Source organism: Scyliorhinus torazame, chromosome 24, assembly GCF_047496885.1.
Source record: "Scyliorhinus torazame isolate Kashiwa2021f chromosome 24, sScyTor2.1, whole genome shotgun sequence".
Classification (NCBI taxonomy): Eukaryota; Metazoa; Chordata; class Chondrichthyes; order Carcharhiniformes; family Scyliorhinidae; genus Scyliorhinus; species Scyliorhinus torazame.
In genome coordinates, this window is record NC_092730.1 from 36,846,813 (window position 1) to 36,870,437 (window position 23,625).

The 23,625-nt window shown below is 47.4% G+C and overlaps 1 long non-coding RNA gene and 1 other non-coding gene across 2 annotated transcripts in view; one reads left to right on the plus strand and one right to left on the minus strand.

Moving 5' to 3' along the window:
- Positions 1 to 249: 249 nt before the first annotated feature.
- The window catches only part of LOC140400008 (uncharacterized), a 40,418-nt gene continuing 17,042 nt past the window's right edge, over positions 250 to 23,625 (minus strand). The window contains exon 3 of the long non-coding RNA XR_011937960.1: positions 250 to 908. This is a non-coding gene — a long non-coding RNA (uncharacterized lncRNA). The remainder of the gene's footprint in view (positions 909 to 23,625) is intronic.
- Positions 1,709 to 1,780, plus strand: trnam-cau (transfer RNA methionine (anticodon CAU)). The gene has a single exon. It is a non-coding gene; the product is annotated as a tRNA-Met (tRNA).

The window sequence follows — 23,625 nt, forward strand, 5'->3', positions numbered from 1 at the left end:
AAAGACAAAGAAAAGTACAGCAGAGGAACAGGCCCTTCGGCCCTCCAAGCCTGTGCCGACCATGCTGTCCATCTGAGCTAAAATTTTCTCGTCTTCCTGGGTCCGTATCCCTATATTCCCATCCTATTCATGTATTTGTCAAGATGCCCTTAAATGTCACTATCGTCCCTGCTTCCACCACCTCATCTGGCAGCGAGTTCCAGGCACCCACTACCCTCTGTGTAAAATACTTGCGTCGTACATCTCCTGTAAACCTTGCCCCTCACACCTTAAACCTATGTCCCCCAGTAATTGACCCCTCTACCCTGGGAAAAAGCCTCTGACTATCCACTCTGTCTATGCCCCTCATAATTTTGTAGACCACTTTCAGGTCACCCCTCAACCTCCGTCGTTCCAGTGAGAACAAACCAAATTTATTGAACTGCTCCTCATAGCTAATGCCCTCCATACCAGGCAACATCCTGGCAAATTTCTTCTGCACCCTCTCTAAAGCCTCCACATCCTTCTGGTAGTGTGGCGACCAGAATTGAACACTATACTCCATGTGTGGCCTAACTAAGGTCCTACACAGCTGCAACATGACTTGCCAATTCTTATACTCAGTGCCCGGGCCAATGAAGGCAAGCATGCCGTATGCCTTCTTGACTACCTTCTCCACCTGTGTTGCCCCTTTCAGTGACCTGTGGACCTGTACACCTCGATCTCTCTGACTGTCAATACACTTGAGGGTTCTACCATTCACTGTATATTCCCTACCTGCATTAGACCTTCCAAAATGCATTACCTCACATTTGTCCGGATTAAACTCCATCTGCCATCTCTCCATCCAAGTCTCCAAACGATCTAAATCCTGCTGTATCCTCTGACAGTCCTCATCGCTATCCGCAATTCCACCAACCTTTTTTCGTCTGCAAAATTACGAATCAGACCCGTTACATTTTTCTCCAAATCATTTATATATACTACGAACAGCAAAGATCCCAGCACTGATCCCTGCGGGACACCACCAGACATAGCCCTCCAGTCAGAAACGCACCCTTCCATTGCTACTCTCTGCCTTCTATGACCTAGCCAAGTCGGTATCCATCTTGCTAGCTCACCCCTGATCCCCTGTGACTTCACCTTTTGTACCAGTCTGCCATGAGGGACCTTGTCAAATGCTTTACTGAAGTCCATATAGACAACATCCACTGCCCTCGCTGCATCAATCATCTTTGTGACCTCTTCCAAAAACTCTATCAAGTTAGTGCGACATGACCTCCCCTTCACAAAACCGTGCTGCCTCTCTCTAATACGTCCATTTGTTTCCAAATGGGAGTAGATCCTGTCTCAAAGAACTCTCTCCAGTAATTTCCCTACCACTGACGTAAGGCTCACCGGCCTGTAGGTCCCTGCATTATCCTTGCTTCCCTTCTTAAACAAAGGAACAACATTGGCTCTTCTCCAGTCGTCCGGGGCATCACCTGAAGACAGAGAACACTGGAACTTAATGGGAACACTTTCTATATATGACCAGTCAGTCGATGTGTGTTATCTTGTGTAAGGTGACAGTGTCCAGCTGCTGTGTGTGTGTGTGTGTGTGTTGCATTGTTGGTGAGTTGCACAGTGGAATTGTGCCGCCAGGGTGCGCTGTCGAGCACACGTGGTCCTGATGAACAACATTGCAGAAGTAAGGAATTGTGTCGCTTCAACGCAATAACAAAAATGGAGCAGAGTGGCGCAGCGGAAGCGTGCTGGGCCCATAACCCAGAGGTCGATGGATCGAAACCATTCTCTGCTAGTTGTTTTTTATACTTTCCGTTACAGTAAAAAGAAACATTTAGCTTCTCACCACAAGTATATCTGACATTTCTTTCCAGGAAACGTTTTTTTACTCGGCTGGAAGGGTGTTCCATCAAACATTTAATTTGTGCAACCAATGTCTGAAATGGCATTTACTCCCACAGGGACACACGCTGTAAATGCTGCAAACACACACAGGCTTTCCATGATTGCAGAATGTTCAGCACCATTCACAACTCCTCTGTTAATGAAACAGTCCATGTCCAAATGCAGCAACCTGGACAATATCCAGGCTTGGGCTGAAAAGTTCCAGGCAAAGATCATCTCTAATAAGTGAGAATCTAACCATCGCCCCTTGACATTCACCGGAATTCCCATCACTGAAACCCCACTGCCAACATCTGACTGATTGCCATTGGGCAGAAACTGAACTGGTCATATAAACACTGTGGCTAGAAGGCAGGCCAAAGACTCGGACTCCTGTGGCGAGGCACTCACTCCCTGACTCCCCAAACCCTGTCGACACAGCATAAATCAGGAATGTATTGGAATAATTTCCATTTCCTTTAATAGTTGCAATTTCAACAACACTGAATAGGTTTGACACCATCTAGGACAAAGCATCCTGCTTGATCGGCACCCCATCCATAAACACTCACTCGCTCCACCACTGATGCAGAGTGGCAGCGTGTATACCAGCTACAGGATTCACTGCAGGAAGTCACCAAGGCTCCTTTGGCAACACCTTCCAAACCCACATCCACCACCATCTAGAGAGGGACAAGGGCGGCCGACACCGCGACCTGGAGGCTCTCCTCCAGCCACTCACCATCCTGTATTAGAACTATATCTCTGTTACTTCAGTGCAGCTGGATTAATTATTTCTCTGATGTAATGTATCTGTCTCTGTGTATATCTGTGTCTGTGAGCACATGCGTGTTTCTATATATGTGTGTGTGTCTGAGAATATGTGTGAATGTTTATGTGCCTGTGTGTGTATACATGTATGTGCGGGTGTGTACAACTGTGTGTGTATAATGTGTGTGACTCTGTATACTGTGTGTGTACATGTGTATATTATACCTGTGTGTATGTTTGTGTATCCGTGTGTGTGCAACTGTGTGTATAATATGTGTGGGCCTGTACACTGTGTGTGTACGTGTGTATAGCTGTGTGTGTATACCTGTGCATGTGTATGCTTGTGTGCGCGCGCGCAGTCTTCCAATTGTATGTCATTATTGTTTCCTCTCTGAGAGTCTTTTAACCATTTCTAAATCTCTCAGAGGTACAATTGTTGAGTCTGATTGCTTCTTGTGATTGCTATTTATGAGTGAGTACAGTGTCTTTCAGCATCTTACTCTGAACAACCGTTTGAGAGTAATCCTGAATCTGTCATGCTCCAGGACTCAGTGTGAGGATGGATCATAAGACCATAAGACATAGGAGCGGAAGTAAGGCCATTCGGCCCATCGAGTCCACTCCACCATTCAATCATGTCTGATTTCAACTCCATTTACCAGCGCTCTCTCCATAGCCCTTAATTCCTCGAGAAATCAAGAATTTATCAACTTCTGTCTTAAAGACACTCAACGTCCCGACCTACACCGCCCTCTGTGACAATGAATTCCACAGACCCACCACTGTCTGGCTGAAGAAATTTCTCCTCAGCTCTGTTCCAAAGTGACTCCCTTTTATTCTAAGGCTGTGCCCCCGGGTCCTAGTCTCCCCTGCTAATGGAAACAACTTCCCTACGTCCACCCGATCTAAGCCATTCATTATCTTGTAAGTTTCTATTAGATCTCCCCTCAACCTCCTAAACTCCAATGAATATAATCCCAGGATCCTCAGACATTTATGAATTTTGTCACCGTTTAGAAAATAGTCCATGCCTCTATTCCTTTTTCCAAAGTGCAAGACCTCGCACTTGCCCACGTTGAATTTCATCAGCCATTTCTTGGACCACTTTCCTAAACTGTCTAAATCGTTCTGCAGCCTCCCCACCTCCTCCATACTACCTGCCCCTCCACCTATCTTTGTATCATCGGCAAACTTAGCCAGAATGCCCTCAGTCCCATCTTCTAGATCGTTAATATATAAAGAGAACAGCTGCGGCCCCAACACTGAACCCTGCGGGACACCACTCGTCACCGGTTGCCATTCTGAAAAAGAACCTTTTATCCCAACTCTCTGCCTTCTGCCTGACAGCCAATCGTCAATCCATGTTAGTACCTTGCCTCGAATACCATGGGCCCTTATTTTACTCAGCAGTCTCCCGTGAGGCACCTTCTCAAAGGCCTTTTGGAAGTCAAGATAGATAACATCCATTGGCTCTCCTTGGTCTAACCTATTTGTTATCTCTTTAAAGAACTCTAACAGGTTTGTCAGGCACGACATCCCCTTACTAAATCCATGCTGACTTGTCCTAATCCGACCCTGCACTTCCAAGAATTTAGAAATCTCATCCTTAACAATGGATTCTAGAATCTTGCCAACAACCGAGGTTAGGCTAATTGGCCTATAAGTTTCCATCTTTTTCCTTGTTCCCTTCTTGAACAGGGGTGTTACAACAGCGATTTTCCAATCCTCTGGGACTTTCCGTGACTCCAGTGACTTTTGAAAGATCATAACTAACGCCTCCACTATTTCTTCAGCTATCTCCTTTAGAATCTCTGGGCCCGGAGATTTATCAATTTTTAGACCTCTTAGTTTCTCTAGCACGTTCTCCTTTGTGATGGCTACCATATTCAACTCTGCCCCCTGACTCTCCGGAATTGTTGGGATATTACTCATTTATTCTACTGTGGAGACTGATGCAAAGTACTTATTTAGTTTCTCACCTATTTCCTTGTCTCCCATCACTAGATTACCAGCGTCATTTTGGAGCGGCCGAATGTCTACTTTTGCCTCCCGTTTGTTTTTAATGTATTTAAAGAAACCTTTGCTATCATTCCTAATGTTACTGGCTAGCCTGCCTTCATAATTGATCCTCTCTTTCCTTATTTCTCTCTTTGTTATCCTCTGTTTGTTTTTGTAGCCTTCCCAATCTTCTGACTTCCCACTACTCTTTCCACATTATAGGCTTTCTCTTTCGCTTTGATGCATTCCCTAACTTCCTTTGTCAGCCATGGCTGCCTAATCCCCCCTCTGATAACCTTTCTTTTCTTTGGGATGAACCTCTGTACTGTGTCCTCAATTACTCCCAGAAACTCCTGCCATTGCTGTTCTACTGTCTTTCCCACTCGGCTCTGCTCCCAGTCGATTTTCGTCAGTTCCTCCCTCATGCCCCTGTAGTAACCTTTATTTAACTGTAATACCTTTACATCTGATTCTACCTTCTTTCTTTCAAATTGAAGATTGAATTCTACCATATTATGATCACTGCCTCCTAAGTGTTCCCTTACTTTAAGATCTTTAATCAAGTCTGGCTCATTACATAACACTAAGTCCAGAATGGCCTGTTCCCTCGTGGGCTCCATCACAAGTTGTTCCAAAAAGCCCTCCTGTAAACATTCAATGAATTCCCTTTCCTTGGGTCCACTGACAGCATTATTTACCCAGTCCACCTGCATATTGAAGTCCCCCATGATCACTGTGACCTTGCCTTTCTGACATGCCCTTTCTATTTCGTGGTGCATTTTGTGCCCCCGGTCCTGACCACTGTTAGGAGGCCTGTACATAACTCCCATTATGGTTTTTTTTGCCATTGTGGTTCCTCAACTCTACCCACACAGACGCCACATCATCTGACCCTATGTCGTTGAGTGCTATTGATTTAATTTCATTCCTAATTAACAAGGCAACCCCACCCCCTCTGCCCACTTCTCTGTCTTTTCCATAGGTTGTGAATCCCTGGATGTTTAAATGCCAGTCCTGAACCCCCTGCAACCACGTCTCTGTGATGCCTACCACATCATACCTGCCAGTCACAATCTGGGCCACAAGCTCATCTACCTTGTTCTGTACACTGCGCGCATTTAAATATAGCACCTTTAATTCTCTATTGACCGTCCCTTTTTGTTTTCATAGTGTGGTGGACCTTGGTTTACTGAGCCTTTCCATACACTGTGTCATATTTTGTGGGATGGGGACTATCGTAACCTCTCCTGAGTTTTGTCTTTTCGTGCTTTTTTGTATTCCTAAGCAGCTACGCTTCCCACTGATAACTTCACCTCTTGGTTCCCTGACTTTCCCTTCCCCCCCAATCTCTAGTTTAAAGTCCGATTGACTACCCTATTTACTCTTTTCGCCAGAACACTGGTCCCAGCTCGGTTCAGGTGGAGACCATCCCAACGGTATAGGTCCCCCTGTCCCAAAACTATGCCAGTGTCCCATGAAAAGGAACCCCTCTTTCCCACACCACTCTTTCAGCCACGTGTTAACTTCCCTTATTCTTGCCTCCCTATGCCAATTTGCATGTGGCTCAGGCAGTAATCCGGAGATTATGACCCTTGAGGACCTGTTTTTTAATTTGAATCCTAGCTCTTTATAATCTCTAAACAGGTCCTCTTTCCTAGACTTGCCTATGTTGTTGGTACCGACATGGACCACAACAACTGGATCCTCCCCCTCCCTCTCCAGTATCCTTTCAAGCCGGTCAGAGATGTCCCGCACCCGAGCACCGGGCAGGCAACATACCATGCGGGACTCTTTATCCTGCTCACAAAGGATACTATCTATCCCCCTGATAATAGAATCCTCTACAACTACAACTTGCCTATTTACTCCCTCCCCTTGAATGGCCTGCTGAACCATGGTGCCTTGGTCAGCTGACTCATCCTTCCTGCAGCCCTGTTCGCCATCCACACAGGGAGCAAGTGCCTCATACCTGTTGGACAGGGTCAAGGGATGAGGCTCCTGAGTTCCTGACTGCTGGTTCCCTTTAACTGCCTGACCTGCAGTCACACCCTGCTGTCCCTGGCCACGGGCAGGATTTAAACTACTTACTCTGACAGGTGTGACTGCCTCCTGAAACACAGTGTCCAGGTAAGTCTCCCCCTCCCGGATGTGCCTCAGTGTTTGAAACTCAGACTCCAGGTCATCAACTCTGAGCCAGAGCTCTTCGAGCAGACAACACTTACAGCAGATGTGATCGCTGCAGCTCGCAATGGGATCTGCCAGCTCCCACATCAAGCAGCTCAAGCACATCACCTGACCAGCCATCACTAATTAATTAATTAGTTTAATTTAAGTTTATGAGTTTAGCTGTGTTTTTTTTAAAATTTGGGGCAGATTTGCTATCAACCAATCAGCTCACAGCTTCCCTCTGCCGTCACTTTTGGGGGGGAAAAACTGGAAAACGAAGTTACCGTTAGGTTTTTATCCTCACAGAGACTGCTCCTCCTCCTCCGAACGGCTCCCGAAATTAGGCCCGAAGAAAGAGAGAGAACAAAACAGTCGGGAAAAAGCACCTTCTCCCATTCTTCACCGAATTACCTCACTGCACCAAATTCTCACTCTGTCTGTGTCTCACTCACTCAGGCTGTGTCTCCTTGACCTGCACAATGCTTACTAAGTTCACTTTCTGTCTGTCTTTTATACAGACTTTAGGATGACTCACACTAAAACTTCAAAGAGAAGAATACAATGTGTACCTTTGTGTCCCTCAACAGGCCTCAGGTGACTGCCAGATAACTGCCTCTCAACAATTAGGGTGGGGGCAGCTTCAGCCAATCAGACACTAATCTACACTGCACTTTTAACTGAAAAACAGCAAAATTAGATTAACTACTTACCTTTCCTGGTTACCTCACTGCACCAAATTACCAAATTCTCACTCTGTCTGTGTCTCACTCACTCAGGCTGTGTCTCCTTGACCTGCGCATGTGTTCAGATCGTACTCTGAACATGTGTCTATGAAATATCCTGCATCTGTCACACTGCAGGACTCAGTGTGATGATGGATCTTAGTCTGAATATGTGTTTGGGGATTATCCTGTACCTGTCAGGCTCTGTGACTCAGTGGGAGGATGCGGTTCAGGATGTGACATTTCAACCTCTGGGACAGTTTATAAGTTTGCATTCATTCCACGTAAATTTCCAGCACAGAAAGAAACCATTGCTGTGGGAGGTTTGAAGCAAACAATGTGAGAGTTTTGGACCAGCATTTAATATCAGAACACAATTGTGAAAGATAATGTAACCTTCAACCTGATACTGGATTGCTCTGGAAGTTTAACTCAGGTTGTACACATTGATTTGATCTGTGCCACTCAGTCTGATTCTGAGTCAGAATTTTGACATGAATGTAAAATGGACCACAGTCTGGAATTGATACAGTATCTTCCTTCAGGGACAGATTCAGTGAGAATTTTCCAATAGTTTGCAAATTACATCTCAGTTCATAGTCAGCGAAATTATATTGTATCTTTTATTTTCATAAACTAGGTGAGTTTTAAACAAGAATCAGAGTTTGTATCTTTTTCGCTTTCAGCATATCTCAATCTGAGAATGCACCTGATATTTGTGTTTGCAGCTAATGTATTTGTGAGGACGCACTCTGAGGATTAGTACAGCCACCCCTGATGTGAGTGATGTAACTGGTATTTAACTCGAATCTCAGAGTACATTATTACGGTTAATTGTGTAATTCTTAACCGGAAACCATGTGTCAGTTTTCTCTGATATTGATTATTTCACTAAGCTGCTCCATTGTGGAACTGATACAGTGATGATGAGAATGGGTGAGAATTTGCACTGGGATTTATGGGGCCTCCTGTCAGTGGAACTGTGTTAGGGTGACATGGACACAGCGTCTGTCTCTCCTGCTGTTTGATTGATGGGTTGAAAATGTGTCTCTGGAACAGTTTCCGCTGCCTGAGACTGTGGAACTGATGACCTGTCTGTGTCTCTTTGCTCTGTCAGTGACAATGTGTGTGGGAAGGAGCTGGCGACACTCTTCCCTGTAACTTGTGTGGAGGAAACATCACATTTATTCATCTTCAGAATATTCTGGTATTTGTCTGTGGAAACAAATGATATTTAAAAACTAAAGGACAGTCAACCATTAACCAATCACAGGCCAGGGAGAAGAATGTGCAGGTTTTGATTGGCTGACATTTTCAAATTCGAAACGCCCGCCAATTTCAGTGCAGGAAAATCCCAAATAACGGAACGGCTCAATGTTCAGGAAACTATTTGAATCTCACACTTTGTTATCTGTTTCTTGATTTTTCCCTCCCAGAATCCTGGCGTTATTTTAGGAACAGATTGAACTTGTCAATCTCATCAGTAACCGGCAGTAATAAGACCCCGTTCAGCAATTTAAAACGGAGCAAATCTCAGCTCACTGCAAAAGCAGAAACATCGAGATTACCAACCAACTCCTTCACACAGGCTTCACAGGGACAGAGAGAAGGGGCTGATTTCTGAGCCTCCCTCCTGAAAGCGGCCGGGAATGTTACACTGGGAAGTGTGGAGAGAATCCCCGACTCTATCCAGCCGGTGGAATAGGCAGCTTTGTGTCCGGAGAATAGGTAGGGCCGGGGAGAGGCAGATCTTAAAGCGCTGCAATGGACTGAGTTCCTGTGTGTGCTCAAATCTCGCTGGTTCCGGCCCCTGAGAAAACTGCGGAATAAACAGTTCAGCGCGAAAATAACATCTTCATTCCCGCCTTTACTGTGTTCCGGGAGCGGGAAACACATCACCCGAGAGAAAAAATAATAATTTCCTTATGAATTTAACTCACCAGTTGTTAAACTCTGAATATAGTTATCATTAAATTTAAATAATTCCCTCCTGAAATTGTGCTTCTCCTCATTGTCCGTCACAAATGCCAGACTGCGTTTAAAATCCGCTCTCAATTCAGTTTGATTCTCTTCTGTGTGCAAGTGTCTGTGACGGGCGGGTATGAAGCCACATTCACAACATTCTGGAACGGGACAAATCTCTATCCTCCACAAAGAGATTTCTCATCAAGTCAATGCGGGAAAAGATGGTGCAGCTTTTTCACAGAGATTGTGGGTGGCTCTTAAAAGAGCCGTTGGGTTTGATGAGTTTGAGAACAGTTTTACTTGGAGCTGGTGTACTTGGTCACCGCCTTTGTCCCTTCCGACACGGCGTGCTTGGCCAGTTCCCCGGGCAGCAGCAGGCGCACGGCGGTCTGGATCTCCCGGGAGCTGATGGTGCTGCGCTTGTTGTAATGGGCCAGGCGGGAAGCCTCACCCGCGATGCGCTCGAAAATATCGTTGACGAAGGAGTTCATGATGCTCATGGCCTTGGAGGAGATGCCGGTGTCGGGGTGAACCTGCTTCATCACTTTGTAGATGTAGATGGAGTAACTCTCCTTCCTCGACCTTCGCCGCCCTTTACTGCCGGTTTCTTAATGACTTTCTTGGCTCCCTTCTTGGAAGCTGGTTTCCATGTTGGTTTCTTCTCGTCAGCCATCGTCAATATCACCCAGAAATAAAGCAAACCCCCTCCGAGCGCTGATTAAATAGACAGAGCCTCACATCTATGCTAATGAGGAATGGGGAAAGGAATGATTGTGATTGGACATTGTGAACATGAGGACAGCCAGTTATGTTCTGTTTATTTGATTAAATATAAAAGCAGACCAGTCAAAATTAGGATTTTCCACCAATCAGAAACCATCTTATACAAACATGAACTACATTTCAGAAAGAATGTCACCAGTCCCAGTTTGTCAGTGTGTAAAGATCCACCGGGAAAAGTCACTAGTCTGTCGGTGAGAGGGACTCTTCACCACAGAGGGAATGTGCGGGACTGTGGGATACATTCAGGAACTGTGAGTGTCTTGTAATATGTGAGTGTGAGTATGAGTTTTACTCACTCTCTGGAACAGCCAACTGTATGGACTCTGGACTCTTGAGACTGGTAAATCTACCTTTTTATAATGGGTTTAAAAATTGCATCAATAAATGTGCGAAGCATTAAAGATACTTCGCGGTGTGTAGCCACGCTCAACTATTTGGCAAATGTAAAAGCTGACCTACTGTTCCTGCAAGAGTGCGGAATTCCGCACCTCTGCAACTACAGGCGCTGGTCGAGCTGGTGGTCCCACGGGCCATCCATCTGGTCAGGAGGAAACGACTGCCGCTCCTCCGGCCTGGATATTCTGCTGCGGGGAGGCAACTTCACCATCTCCGACGTTAAGGAGGTGGTGGGCGGGCGCCTCCTCGTAGCAGACGTGAAATACAAAAACACCCCTCTCAGACTTATTAATGTGTACGCCCCGGCCGTAAAAAGTGAGCGGCTGGCAGTCCTTCAGCAACTCCCACTGCTGTTGGCCACCTCCAAGCCGGTCATCCTGGGTGGTGACTTCAACTGCATCATCGATGCGGCTGGACGATCCAGCAAAGCCGACAGCAAACTAGACGCTACGTGCAGACTCCTGATGGAAACGGTAAAAGACGCCAAGCTGCTCGACGTCTGCAGCAACCCTGCAGACGGGGCGCAGCGTAGATACACATGGTCACGGCCAGACGGGTCCGTCCGCTCCAGGATAGACTTCTTTTTTGTGTCCCGAGCTTTCACGGTCAGGTCCACTGACGTAACGCCGGTGTTCTTCTCTGACCACTGCCTCCTACTGGCCGACTGCCACCTGCAGGAAGACCAGGGGGTAGGCAGGGGGACATGGAAGCTAAATGTAAAACTGCTGACCCCTGAGAACATCGAGGAACTCAGGAGGGATTACAAAGGTTGGAGAACCGTGAAACCCCTCTTTGACGCCCCACATCTCTGGTGGGAAGCAATCAAGGGGAACATCAAGAGGTTTTTCATCCTCAAGGGCGTTCAAAAGGTGAGAGAGAGACGAGGGGTCATGTCCAGGCTCCAGAAAAGCATGCAAAATTTGCTCCAGCTGCAGTCGATGGGGGTGGATGTCAAGGAGGATCTCCAAGAGGTGAAGAGCCAGCAAGCCTCGCTCTACACCTCGGAGGCCTCCACGGTTATCTTCCGTTCCAGAGTCCGCTCCGTGGAGCAGGACGAAAAGTGTTCACGCTTCTTCTTCCAAAAGGTGCACAGAGAGACCTCTGTGATCAGCAGCCTGAAGGAAGAAGATGGCTCTGAAAAGTCATCGCAGTCTGACATCCTGAGGATCAGCCAATCCTTTTATGCCGGACTGTATGACCTGAAGCCAACAGATAGCACTGTTTCCCAGACCTTCCTGTCGACTATCACGGAGGTCATAGGTGACAGCGAGCTGGAAAACCTGGACAAACCACTAACTCTGGACGAGCTGACAAAGGCCGTCAAGTCCTTCGAGACGAGTAAAACTTCCGGAAGCGACGGCTTACCGGTTGAGTTGTATTCGGCTCTGTGGGACTGGATGGGCCCAGACCTGCTGGAAGTGTAAGAGAGTATGCTTCTGGAAGGCAGCATGTCAGAGTCCATGAGGAAAGGCATCATCACCCTCATCTACAAGCAGAAGGGGGAAAGGGAAGAAATTCGAATTAGGCGACCCATTTCATTGTTGAATGTGGACTACAAAATTCTAGCCAAGGTCATTGCCAATCGGGTCAGGTCTGCTCTGGAGTCGGTGATCCACCCTGACCAGACCTGCGCTGTACCCGGCAGGAAGATCTCTGATAGCCTCGCGCTACTCAGGGATACGATCGCCTACGTGCAGGACAGGGGGGTGGACACTTGCCTCATCAGCCTTGACCAGGAGAAGGCTTTTGACAGAATATCGCACACCTACATGATGGATGTGCTCTCCAAAATGGGGTTTGGGGAGAGAATTCGCAATTGGATCAAACTGCTCTACACAAACATCTATAGCGCAGTCTCAATCAATGGGTGGGAATCAGAAAAGTTCCAGATCACATCTGGAGTCAGGCAGGGCTGCCCTCTCTCCTCTGCCCTTTTTGTGTGCTGCATAGAACCTTTTGCCGAGTCCATCAGGAGGGATCCGGGCATAAGAGGAGTGACGATCCCAGGCAGTGGAGGCATGCAAGTCAAGGCCTCCCTGTACATGGACGACGTTGCCGTCTTCTGCTCGGATCCCGCGTCTGTACGCAGGCTCTTGACCACCTGCGACCAGTTTGAACTGGCCTCGGGAGCCAAGGTAAACCGTGGCAAGAGCGAGGCCATGTTCTTTGGGAACTGGGCCGACCGGTCCTTTGTCCCCTTCACTGTCAGGTCAGATTACCTCAAGGTGCTGGGGATATAGTTCGGAGCTGCTGGGGCGTGCACCAAAAACTGGGAGGCGTGCATAGGAAAGGTAAGACAGAAACTGGACTGGTGGGAGTAACGCTCCCTCTCCATTGCGGGCAAACCCCTGGTCATCAGGTGTGAGGTACTCTCGGTGCTACTGTACATGGCGCAGGTCTGGCCCATAACCTGACCCTACGCCACAGCAGTCACCCGGGCCATCTTCAAATTTATCTGGCGATCCAAGATGGACCGTGTCCGAAGGGACACCATGTACAAACCTCTGGAGAAGGGAGGGCGGAACGTACCCAACGCCTCCCTCATCCTGTTGGCCACCTTTGTGTCCAGCTGCATCAAGCTGTGCGTGGACCCCCAGTATGCAAACACCAAGTGTCACTACATACTGAGGTTCTACCTGTCCCCGGTGTTACGAAGGATGGGCCTGGCCTCATTGCCGCGGAACGTTCCAAGTAGTTGGACCGTACCGTACCACCTGTCCTTCGTGGAAAAGTTTTTGAAGAAAAACACCTTTGACCACAAGGCAATGAAGCAGTGGTCAGCACGTAATGTCCTCGAGGCCCTCAGAGAAAAGGAGACCGTGGAGGATGTTGGATGGTTCCCTGAGCAGACTGCCAGAGTCATCTGGCAGAACGCCTCATCACCAGAACTTTCAAACAAGCACCAAGACCTAGCTTGGCTGGTGGTGAGAAGGGCCCTCCCTGTCAGATTCTTCATGTACACCCGAAGGCTCTGCGCCAATGCACGCTGCCCTCGGAGTGGCTGTGGGGGAAATGAGACGGTCACACACCTCCTTGTGGAATGTGCCTTTGCAAAGAAGGTCTGGAGAGAGATGCAGTGGTATTTGTCAAGGTTTATCCCAAACAGATCTGTGACAAAGGACTCTGTGCTCTACGGACTGTTTCCAGGGACACACACCGAGACAAATATCAACTGCTGCTGGAAGGTCATCAACTCGGTCAAAGACGCTCTTTGGTCTGCCCGAAACTTGCTGATCTTCCAGTGCAAAGAATTGTTCTCGACCGAGTGTTGCAGACTGGCACATTCCAAGGTCCAGGACTACGTGCTGAGGGACGCACTCAAGCTTGGGGCAGCTGCCGCCAAGGCGCAATGGGGAAAGACTGCTGTGTAAAGTCTTTCCAGCAAATGTACACCGAGGGGCGGGTAACAGTGTAAAGCCCCTTGGTCTGGGCAACCAACACTCCAATGTACAAAAACAAACATGACACTGTAAATATTTAAGAAGGAATTGTAATGTAAAGAGTGATATGTGTATGACAATATCAAAATTGAATGAAAGTCAAGGCAACATGTAACCCTGCCGGAAATGTACAGTCAAGACAATTTGAAATGTTTCTGTAATGCTTATGATAAATTTTTATGACTAAAGTATACTTTTTTGAAAAAAAAAAAAAAGAGTTTTACTCACTCTCTGACACAGTGTGTGAGTGTGGGATTTACTCACTCTCTGATACAGTGTGTGACTGTGGGATTTACTCACTCTCTGATACAGTGTGTGAGTGTGGGATTTACTCACTCTCTGATACAGTGTGTGAGTGTGAGATTTACTCACTCTCTGATACAGTGTGTGTGTGAGATTTACTCACTCTCTGATACAGTGTGTGAGTGTGGGATTGATTCACTCTCTGATACATTGTGAGAGTGTGGGATTTATTCACTCTCTGATACAGTGTGAGAGTGTGGGATTCACTCACTCTCTGATACTGTGTGTGTGTGGGATTTATTCAATCTCTGATACAGTGTGTGAGTGGGGGATTTACTCACTCTCTGATACTGTGTGTGAGTGTGGGATTTACTCAGTCTCTGTTACTGTATGAGAGTGGGATTTACGCACTCTCTGATACAGTCTGTGTGTGTTGGATTTACTCACTCTGTGATACAGTGTGTGTGAGTGTGGGATTTACTCACTCTCTGACACAATGTGAGAGTGTGGGATTTACTCACTCTCTGATACAGTGTGAGAGTGTGGGATGTACGCACTTTCTGATACTGTGTGCGAGTGTGGGATTTACTCACTCTGATACAGTGTGTGAGTGTGGGATTTACTCACTCTCTGATACAGTGTGTGAGTGTGGGATTTACTCACTCTCTGATAGTGTGTGAGTGTGAGATTTACTCACTCTCTGATACAGTGTGTGAGTGTGGGATTTACTCACTCTCTGATACAGTGTGTGAGTGCGATTTACTCACTCTCTGATGCAGTGTGTGAGTGTGGGATTTACTCACTCTTTGATACAGTGTGTGATTTACTCACTCTCTGATACAGTGTGTGAGTGTGGGATTTACTCACTCTCTCATACAGTGTGTGAGTGTGGGATTTACTCACTCTCTGATACCCTGTGTGAGTGTGGGATTTAATCACTCTCTGATACAGTGTGTGTGTGTCGGATTTACTCTCTCTCTAATACAGTGTGCGAGTGTTGGATTTACTCACTCTCCGATACAGTGTGTGAGAGGGGGATTTCCTCACTCTCTGATACAGTGTGTGAGTGTGGGATTTACTCACTCCCTGATACAGTGTGAGTGTCGGTTTTACTCACTCTCCGATACCATGTGAGAGTGGGGGATTTCCTCACTCTCCGATAGTGTGTGAGTGGGGGATTTCCTCACTCTCTGATACAGTGTCTGTGTGGAATTTGCTCACTCTCTGATACAGTGTGTGAGTGTGGGATTTACTCACTCTCTGATACAGTGTGTGAGTGTGGGATTTACTCACTCTCTGATACTGTGCGTGTGTGTGGGATTTACTCACTCTCTGATACAGTGTGTGAGTGTGGTATTTACTCACTCGCTGATACAGTGTGTGTGTGGGGGGGATTTACTCACTCTCTGACAGTGTGAGTGTGGGATTTACTCACTCTCTGATACAGTGTGAGAGTGTGGGATTTACTCACTCTCTGATACAGTCAGTGTGAGTGGGATTGACTCACTCTCTGATACAGTGTGTGTCTGGGGGAATTACTCACTCTCTGATACAGTGTGAGTGTGGGATTTACTCACTCTCTGATACAGTGTGTGAGTGTGGGATTTACTCACTCTCTGATACAGTGTGTGAGTGTGGGGTTTACTCACTCTGATAGTGTGTGTGTGGGATTTACTCACTCTCTGATACAGTGTGTGAGTGTGGGGTTTACTCACTCTATGATACAGTGTGTGAGTGTGGGATTTACTCACTCTCTGATACAGTGTGTGAGTGTGGGATTTACTCACTCTCTGATACAGTGTGTGAGTGTGGGATTTACTCACTCTCTGATACAGTGTGTGTGTGGGATTTACTCACTCTTTGATACAGTGTGTGAGTGTGGGATTTCCTCACTCTCTGATGGTGTGTGTGTGGGATTTACTCACTTTCTGTTACAGTATGTGCGTGTGGGATTTACTCCCTCTCTGATACTGTGTGTGAGTGTGGGATTTACTCACTCTCTGATACAGTGTGTGTGTGGGGAATTTACTCACTCTCTGACACAGGATGTGAGTGTGGGATTTACTCACCCTCTGATACAGTGTGAGAGTGTGGGATTTACTCGCTCTCTGATACAGTGTGTGAGTGTGGGATTTACTCACTCTCTGATACAGTGTGTGAGTGTGGGATTTACTCGCTCTCTGATACAGTGTGTGAGTGTGGGATTTACTCACTCTCTGATACATTGTGAGTGTGAGTATTACTCTAGCTGAAGCCTTACCAACATTTTACAGTTCCAGCAGAACCTGCGTGTTCTTAAACTCTATGCCTCGGCTAATATAGACTGTGGTACCATAGGCCTGGCAGTTTCAAGCTCAGGGTTGTGACCTGTGGGTGGATCTCAGGAAGGTTCCAGGATGTTGGCGGTAATCAAGATTGCGGGGGGAATGGCCAATGGTCACGACCAGCTTTTAAAAGTGCCGGCCGTGATGGCTGTCTGAGATTAACGGCCATCCCGCGCGTTCCTGCCTTATCATCTAGCGCGCAAGTTGGACAGGCTCCTCCTGATGTCAGTGCACAGTCCCAGGCCAGTTATTTTCAGCAAATTCTTGAGTCCTCCCACCGGAAGCGCTGGCAGACTGCAGGTCACACGCCCCGTACGCTGACATCACGTGTTCTGGGCCCGAGAGAGATTCCTCCATTTTGCAGCTGCCAGCAGTGCTGGAGTGAACTCCAGGGCCTCTGGTGAACAACCCATGAAGAAGCTGAAAACAGGAACAAAGCAGCACAACGATGATTATTTGAGGGGTGGGTTTATAAATTGTGCCACTGCAATCAGGATTAAATTTCATGGGTGTTACATGTCGGGAATTACTGGCAAATGAATGTTTAAACCTCAAATTGTCAAAGACATTTGAAGACTAAGCATGGCGAGTTGGAGGACAAACCTCTGTAATTTTTGTCAATGGATGCAGTGAGATCTTCAATCATCAGCTGAAGTCATTATCAGAAATGTAACATTGAATAACGAAGCAAGTGAGATCGTGGGGACCAAGCAGGCTCACCTGTCACATTAAAGTCAAGTGAAAATGGTGGGTCGCGAAGATCAGCCGCGATGGCCGCAAAGGCCGCCCAGCGAGGGTCCCGAAGGATGGCCGGTTGGTAAAAATGGGACCCCGGTTAAAAAGTTTGATCCACACTGCCATAGGCTTCCTTAACCATTGTATCCAGCTGCTCTGCTACCTTAAGGTACTGGTGTACATGCACACCAAGATCCCTCCGGTCCTTCGTGCCTCCCAGCGTCCTGCCATTTATCATGTATTCTCTTGTCTTGTTTGTCCTGCCCAACTGCATCTCTTCCAGATTGAATTCCGTTTGCCACTGATCAGTCCATCTGTGTCCTCCTGTATTCGAAGGCTATCCTCCTCAATATTTACCACCCCACCAAATTTCATATTAGCAGCAAACTTACTGATCAACCCTCCTATATTCATATCTAAAGCATTTGTATCAACCACAAACAGCAAGGGCCTCAACACTGATCCCTGTGGGAAACCACTGGACACGATCTTCCAATCAGAGGCTAGGGGCTGGTTTAGCACAGTGGACTAAACAGCAGAACAATGCCAGCAGCGCGGGTTCAAATCCCGTACCGGCCTCCCCGAACTGGTGCCGGAATGTGGCGACTTGGTGCTTTTCACAGTAACTTCATTGAAGCCTACTTGTGACAATAAGCAATTATTATTGTTAGAAAAACACTCCTCCACCAACAGCCTCTGCTTCCTGCCACTCAGCAATTTTGGATCCAATTTGCCAAATTTCCTTTGGTCCCTTGGGCATGTGTCTTCACATCAGTCACCCATGTGGGACCTGATGAAAAGCCTTGCTGAAGTCCAAGTAGATTACGTCAAATGCATTTCACTCATCTACACACCTGTTCACCTCTTCGAAACATTCAATCCATTTCGTCAGACATGTCCTCCCCTTAACCAAACCACGCTGACCTTTTAATCACTGCCTCTACAAATGCAGATTAATTCTGTGTCTCAGATTTGCTTCCAATAGTTTCCCCACCACTCGGGTTAGACTGACTGGCCTGTAGTTTCCTGGTTAATCCTTTCCTCTCTTCTTCATAATGGTACTACATTGGCGATCCTCCAGTCTGCCAATGTAGTACCATTATGAAGAAGAGAGGAAAGGCCTCTCCTGTGGCCAGAGAGGAATTGAAAATTATTGCCAGTGCCCCTGCTGTTTCCTCGTTTGCCTCACTCATCAGCCTGGGATACATTTCATCTGGCCCTGGAGCTTTGTCTACTTTGAAGCCTCCCACTCAGAACCTCCTCTCTGTCTATATGAATCTCTTTAGTTTTATTACAGTCCTTCTCCCTGATTTCTATACCCACACTGTCCTTCTCACGGGTGAACACTGACGCAAAGTACCATTGAGAACCCCACCTACATCCCCCTGCTCCACACACAAGTTACCACTGTGATCCATCATGGGCCTTACTCTGCCCCAAGTTATCATTTTTCCCTGAATGTACTTGTAGAACAACTTAACAACTTTATTTTACCTGCCAGTATCCTTTCATGTCTCCTTTTTGCTCTCCTCATTTTCGTTTTAAGTTCCCTCTTGCACATTCTGTACACCTCTCGCGCTTCTGCTGTTTTGAGCCCTCAATATCTGCCACAAGCCTCCCCTTTTCTACTTATCCAACGCTGTATATCTCTCAATATACATGGTTGACTAGATTTGTTGGTCCCACCCTTTTCTTGATTGGAACATGTTGGCCGCGTACTCTCCCTATTTCCTTGTTGAATGTGTCCCACTGTTCTGTCACAGATTTACTGAAAGGTGTCTGCTCCCGATCCACTCTGGCCAAATCAGATCTGATCTGATTCAAATCAGCCTTCCTCCAGTTGTGAACTTTGATCTCAGGTCCATCCTTGTCCTTTTCCATGACTATCTTGAATCTAATGAAGTTATGATCACTGTCTGCAAAATGCTCCCCCAACGATACTTCAACCACTTGTCCAGCTTTGTTACTGAAAGTGAAGTCCAAGACCGCTCCTCTCTTGTCTGTCCTTCTACGTACTGGCTTAAAAAGTTCTCATGGATGTATTTTAAGAATTCCGCTCCCTCTAAACTTTTCGCACTATGACTACCCCAGTTCATATTGAGGAAGTTGCGATCCCCCACTGTTCCCACTATCACAACCCTATTACTTTTCCTCTTCTCTGAAATTTTCCTCCATATTTGCTCTAATGTTAGCTCTAATATTTGGGCCCCACAAGGCTGCCTACTTAGCCCCTTACTATACTCCCTGTACTCACACGACTGAGTGGAAAATTTGGTTCCAACTCCATCTACACGTTTGCAGACGATGCGACCATAGTGGGCCGGATCGCGAATAACGACGACTCAGAATGCAGGAGGGAGATTGAGAATCTAGTGGAGTGGTGCAGCGACAACAACCTCTCCCTCAATGCCAGCAAAACTAAAGAATCATAGAATTTACAGAGCAGAAAGAGGCCATTCGGCCCATCGAGACTGCACCCACTCTTTGAAAGAGCACCCTCCCCAAGCCCACACCTCCACCCTATCCCCATAACCCAGTAACCCCACCCAACACTAAGGGCAATTTTGGACACTAAGGGCAATTTATTATGGCCAATCCACCTAACCTGCACATCTTTGGACTGTGGGAGGAAACCGGAGCACCCGGAGGAAATCCACGCACACACGGGGAGAACGTGCAGACGCCGCACAGACACTGATCCACGCCGGGAATCGAAACTGGGACCCTGGAGCTGTGAAGCAATTGTGCTAACCACCATGCTACCGTGCTGCCCTTCATTGTCTTCAGAAGGCAAAGAATGGTACACACCCCTGTCAGTTTCTATGAGGCCGAGGTGGAGATGGTTAGCAGTTTCAAATTCCTAGTACACCGCTCCAAAAATCTGTCCTGGTCCACCCACATCAACGCTATCACCAAGAAATCTCAACAGGGCCTTTACTTCCTCAGGAAATGAAGGAAATTCGGCATGTCCACATTAACTCTTCCCAACTTTTACAGATGCACCATAGAAAGCATCCTAGCTGCTGCATCACGGCCTGGTATGGCAACCGCTCGGCCCAAAACCGCAAGACACTTCAGAGAGTCGTGAACACAGCCCAGTCCATCACACAAACCTGCCTCCCATTCATTGACTCCATCTCCACCTCCCGCTGCCTGGGGAAAGCGGCAAGCACAATCAAAGACCCCTCCCACCCGGCTTACTCACTCTTCCAACATCTTCCATTGGGCAGGAGACACAAAAGTCTGGTAACACGCACAAACAGACTCAAAAACAGCTTCTTCCCCACTTTTACCAGACTCCTAAATGACCCTCTTATGGACTGACCTCATTAACACTACACCCCTGTATGCTTCACCCGATGCCGGTGTCTATGTAGTTACATTGTGTACCTTGTGTTGCCCTATTATGTATTTTCTTTTATTTCCTTTTCTTTTCATGTACTTAATGATCTGTTGAGCTGCTCGCAGAAAAATACCTTTCACTGCGAGCAGCTCAACAGATCATTAAGTACATGAAAAGAAAAGGGAATAAAAGAAAAGACATAATAGGGCAACACAACATATACAATGTAACTACATAAGCACTGGCATCGGATGAAGCATACAGGGTGTAGTGTTAATGAGGTCAGTCCATAAGAGGGTCATTTCGGAGTCTGATAACAGTGGGGAAGAAGCTGTTTTTGAGTCTGTTCGTGCGTGTTCTCAGACTTCTGTATCTCCTGCCCGATGGAAGAAGTTTAAAGAGTGAATAAGCCGGGTGGGAGGGATTATTGATTATGCTGCCCGCTTTCCCCAGGCAACGGGAGGTGTAGATGGAGTCAATGGATGGCCGGCAGGTTTGTGTGATGGACTGGGCTGTGTTCACTACTCTCTGAAGTTTCTTGCAGTCCTGGGCCGAGCAGTTGCCATACCAGGCTGTGATGCAGCCCGATAGGATCCTTTTATTGGTGCATCTGTAAAAGTTGGTAAGGGTTAATGTGGACATGCCGAATTTCCTTAGTTTCCGGAGGAAGTATAGGGGCTGTTGTGCTTTCTTGGTGGTAGCGTCGACGTGGGTGGACCAGGACAGATTTCTGCAGATGTGCACCCCCAGGAATTTGAAACTGCTAACCATCTCCACCTCGGCCCCGTTGATGCTGACAGTGGTGTGTACAGTACTTTGCTTCCTGAAGTCATTTACCAGCTCTTTAGTTTTGCTGGCATTGAGGGAGAAATTGTTGTCGCTACACCACTCGACTATGTTCTCTATCTCCCTCCTGTATTCGGACTCGTCGTTATTCGAGATCCGGCCCACTATAGTCGTATCGTCAGCAAACTTGTAGATGGAGTTGGAACCAAGTTTTACCACGCAGTCGTGTGTGTACAGGGAGTAGAGTAGGGGGCTGAGTGCGCAGCCTTGCGGGGTGCCAGTATTGAGGACTATTGTGGAGGAGGTGTTGTTGTTCATTCTTACTGATTGTGCTCTGTTGGTCAGAAAATCGAAGATCCAGTTGCAGAGTGGGGAGCCAAGTCCTAGGTTTTGGAGCTTTGATATGAGCTTGGCTGGGATTATGGTGTTGAATGCGGAGCTGTAGTCAAAAATTGATGCTCTAGGGATGAGTGTAGGGCCAGGGAAATGGTGTCTGGTGTGGACCGGTTGCAGCGGTATGCGAATTGCAGTGGATCAAGGCATTCTGGGAGTATGGAGGTGATGTGCTTCATGATCAACCTTTCAAAGCACTTCATTACGACTGAAGTCAGGGCCACTGGCCAGTAGTCATTGAGGCACGTTGCCTGGTTCTTCTTTGGTACCGGTATGATGGTGATCTTCTTGAAGCAGATGGGGACCTTGGAGTGGAGTAGGGACAGGTTAAAGATGTCTGCGAATATCTCCGCCAGCTGCTCCGCGCAGTCTCTGAGTGCACGACCAGGGATCCCGTCTGGGCCCGTCGCCTTCCAAGGGTTCACTTTCAGGAAGGCCAATCTGACTTCGGAAGCTGTGATGGTGGGTATGGGTGAATTATGGGCTGCTGGGGCACTCGCCAGCGGATTGTTGGTTACCTGCTCGAACCGAGCATAGAATGCATTAAGTTCCTCGGGGAGGGGTGCGCTGCTGCCAGAGATACTGTTCGGCTTCGCTTTGTAGCCCGTTATATTGTTTAGTCCTTGCCACAACTGTCGACAGTCTGTCTGACTCTAGCTTGGTTTGATCTTCTCTCTTGGCATCTACCCACATTATTGTGTGTGAAAGTGTGTATTACCCTCACTGACTCGCTCTGTGCGTGTGTGAGAGCGAGTGCCTGTGTGAGAGTGAGTGCGAGAGCGTGTGTACGTGAGTGCGTGTGTATGAGAGAGAGTACGTGTGTATGAGAGAGAGTGCGTGTGTATGAGAGAGTGCGTGTGTATGAGAGAGTGCGTGTGTATGAGAGAGTGCGTGTGTATGAGAGAGTGCGTGTGTATGAGAGAGAGTGCGTGTGTATGAGAGAGAGTGCGTGTGTATGAGAGAGTGCGTGTGTATGAGAGAGTGCGTGTGTATGAGAGAGTGCGTGTGTATGAGAGAGTGCGTGTGTATGAGAGAGTGCGTGTGTATGAGAGAGTGCGTGTGTATGAGAGAGTGCGTGTGTATGAGAGACTGCGTGTGTATGAGAGACTGCGTGTGTATGAGAGACTGCGTGTGTATGAGAGACTGCGTGTGTATGAGAGACTGCGTGTGTATGAGAGACTGCGTGTGTATGAGAGACTGCGTGTGTATGAGAGACTGCGTGTGTATGAGAGACTGCGTGTGTATGAGAGACTGCGTGTGTATGAGAGACTGCGTGTGTATGAGAGACTGCGTGTGTATGAGAGACTGCGTGTGTATGAGAGAGTGCGTGTGTATGAGAGAGTGCGTGTGTATGAGAGAGTGCGTGTGTATGAGAGAGTGCGTGTGAACAAAAGAACAAAGAACAAAGAACAAAGAAATGTACAGCACAGGAACAGGCCCTTCGGCCCTCCAAGCCCGCGCCGACCATACTGCCCGACTAAACTACAATCTTCTACACTTCCTGGGTCCGTATCCTTCTATTCCCATCCTATTCATATATTTGTCAAGATGCCCCTTAAATGTCCCTATCGTCCCTGCTTCCACTACCTCCTCCGGTAGCGAGTTCCAGGCACCCACTACCCTCTGCGTAAAAAACTTGCCTCGTACATCTACTCTAAACCTTGCCCCTCTCACCTTAAACCTATACCCCC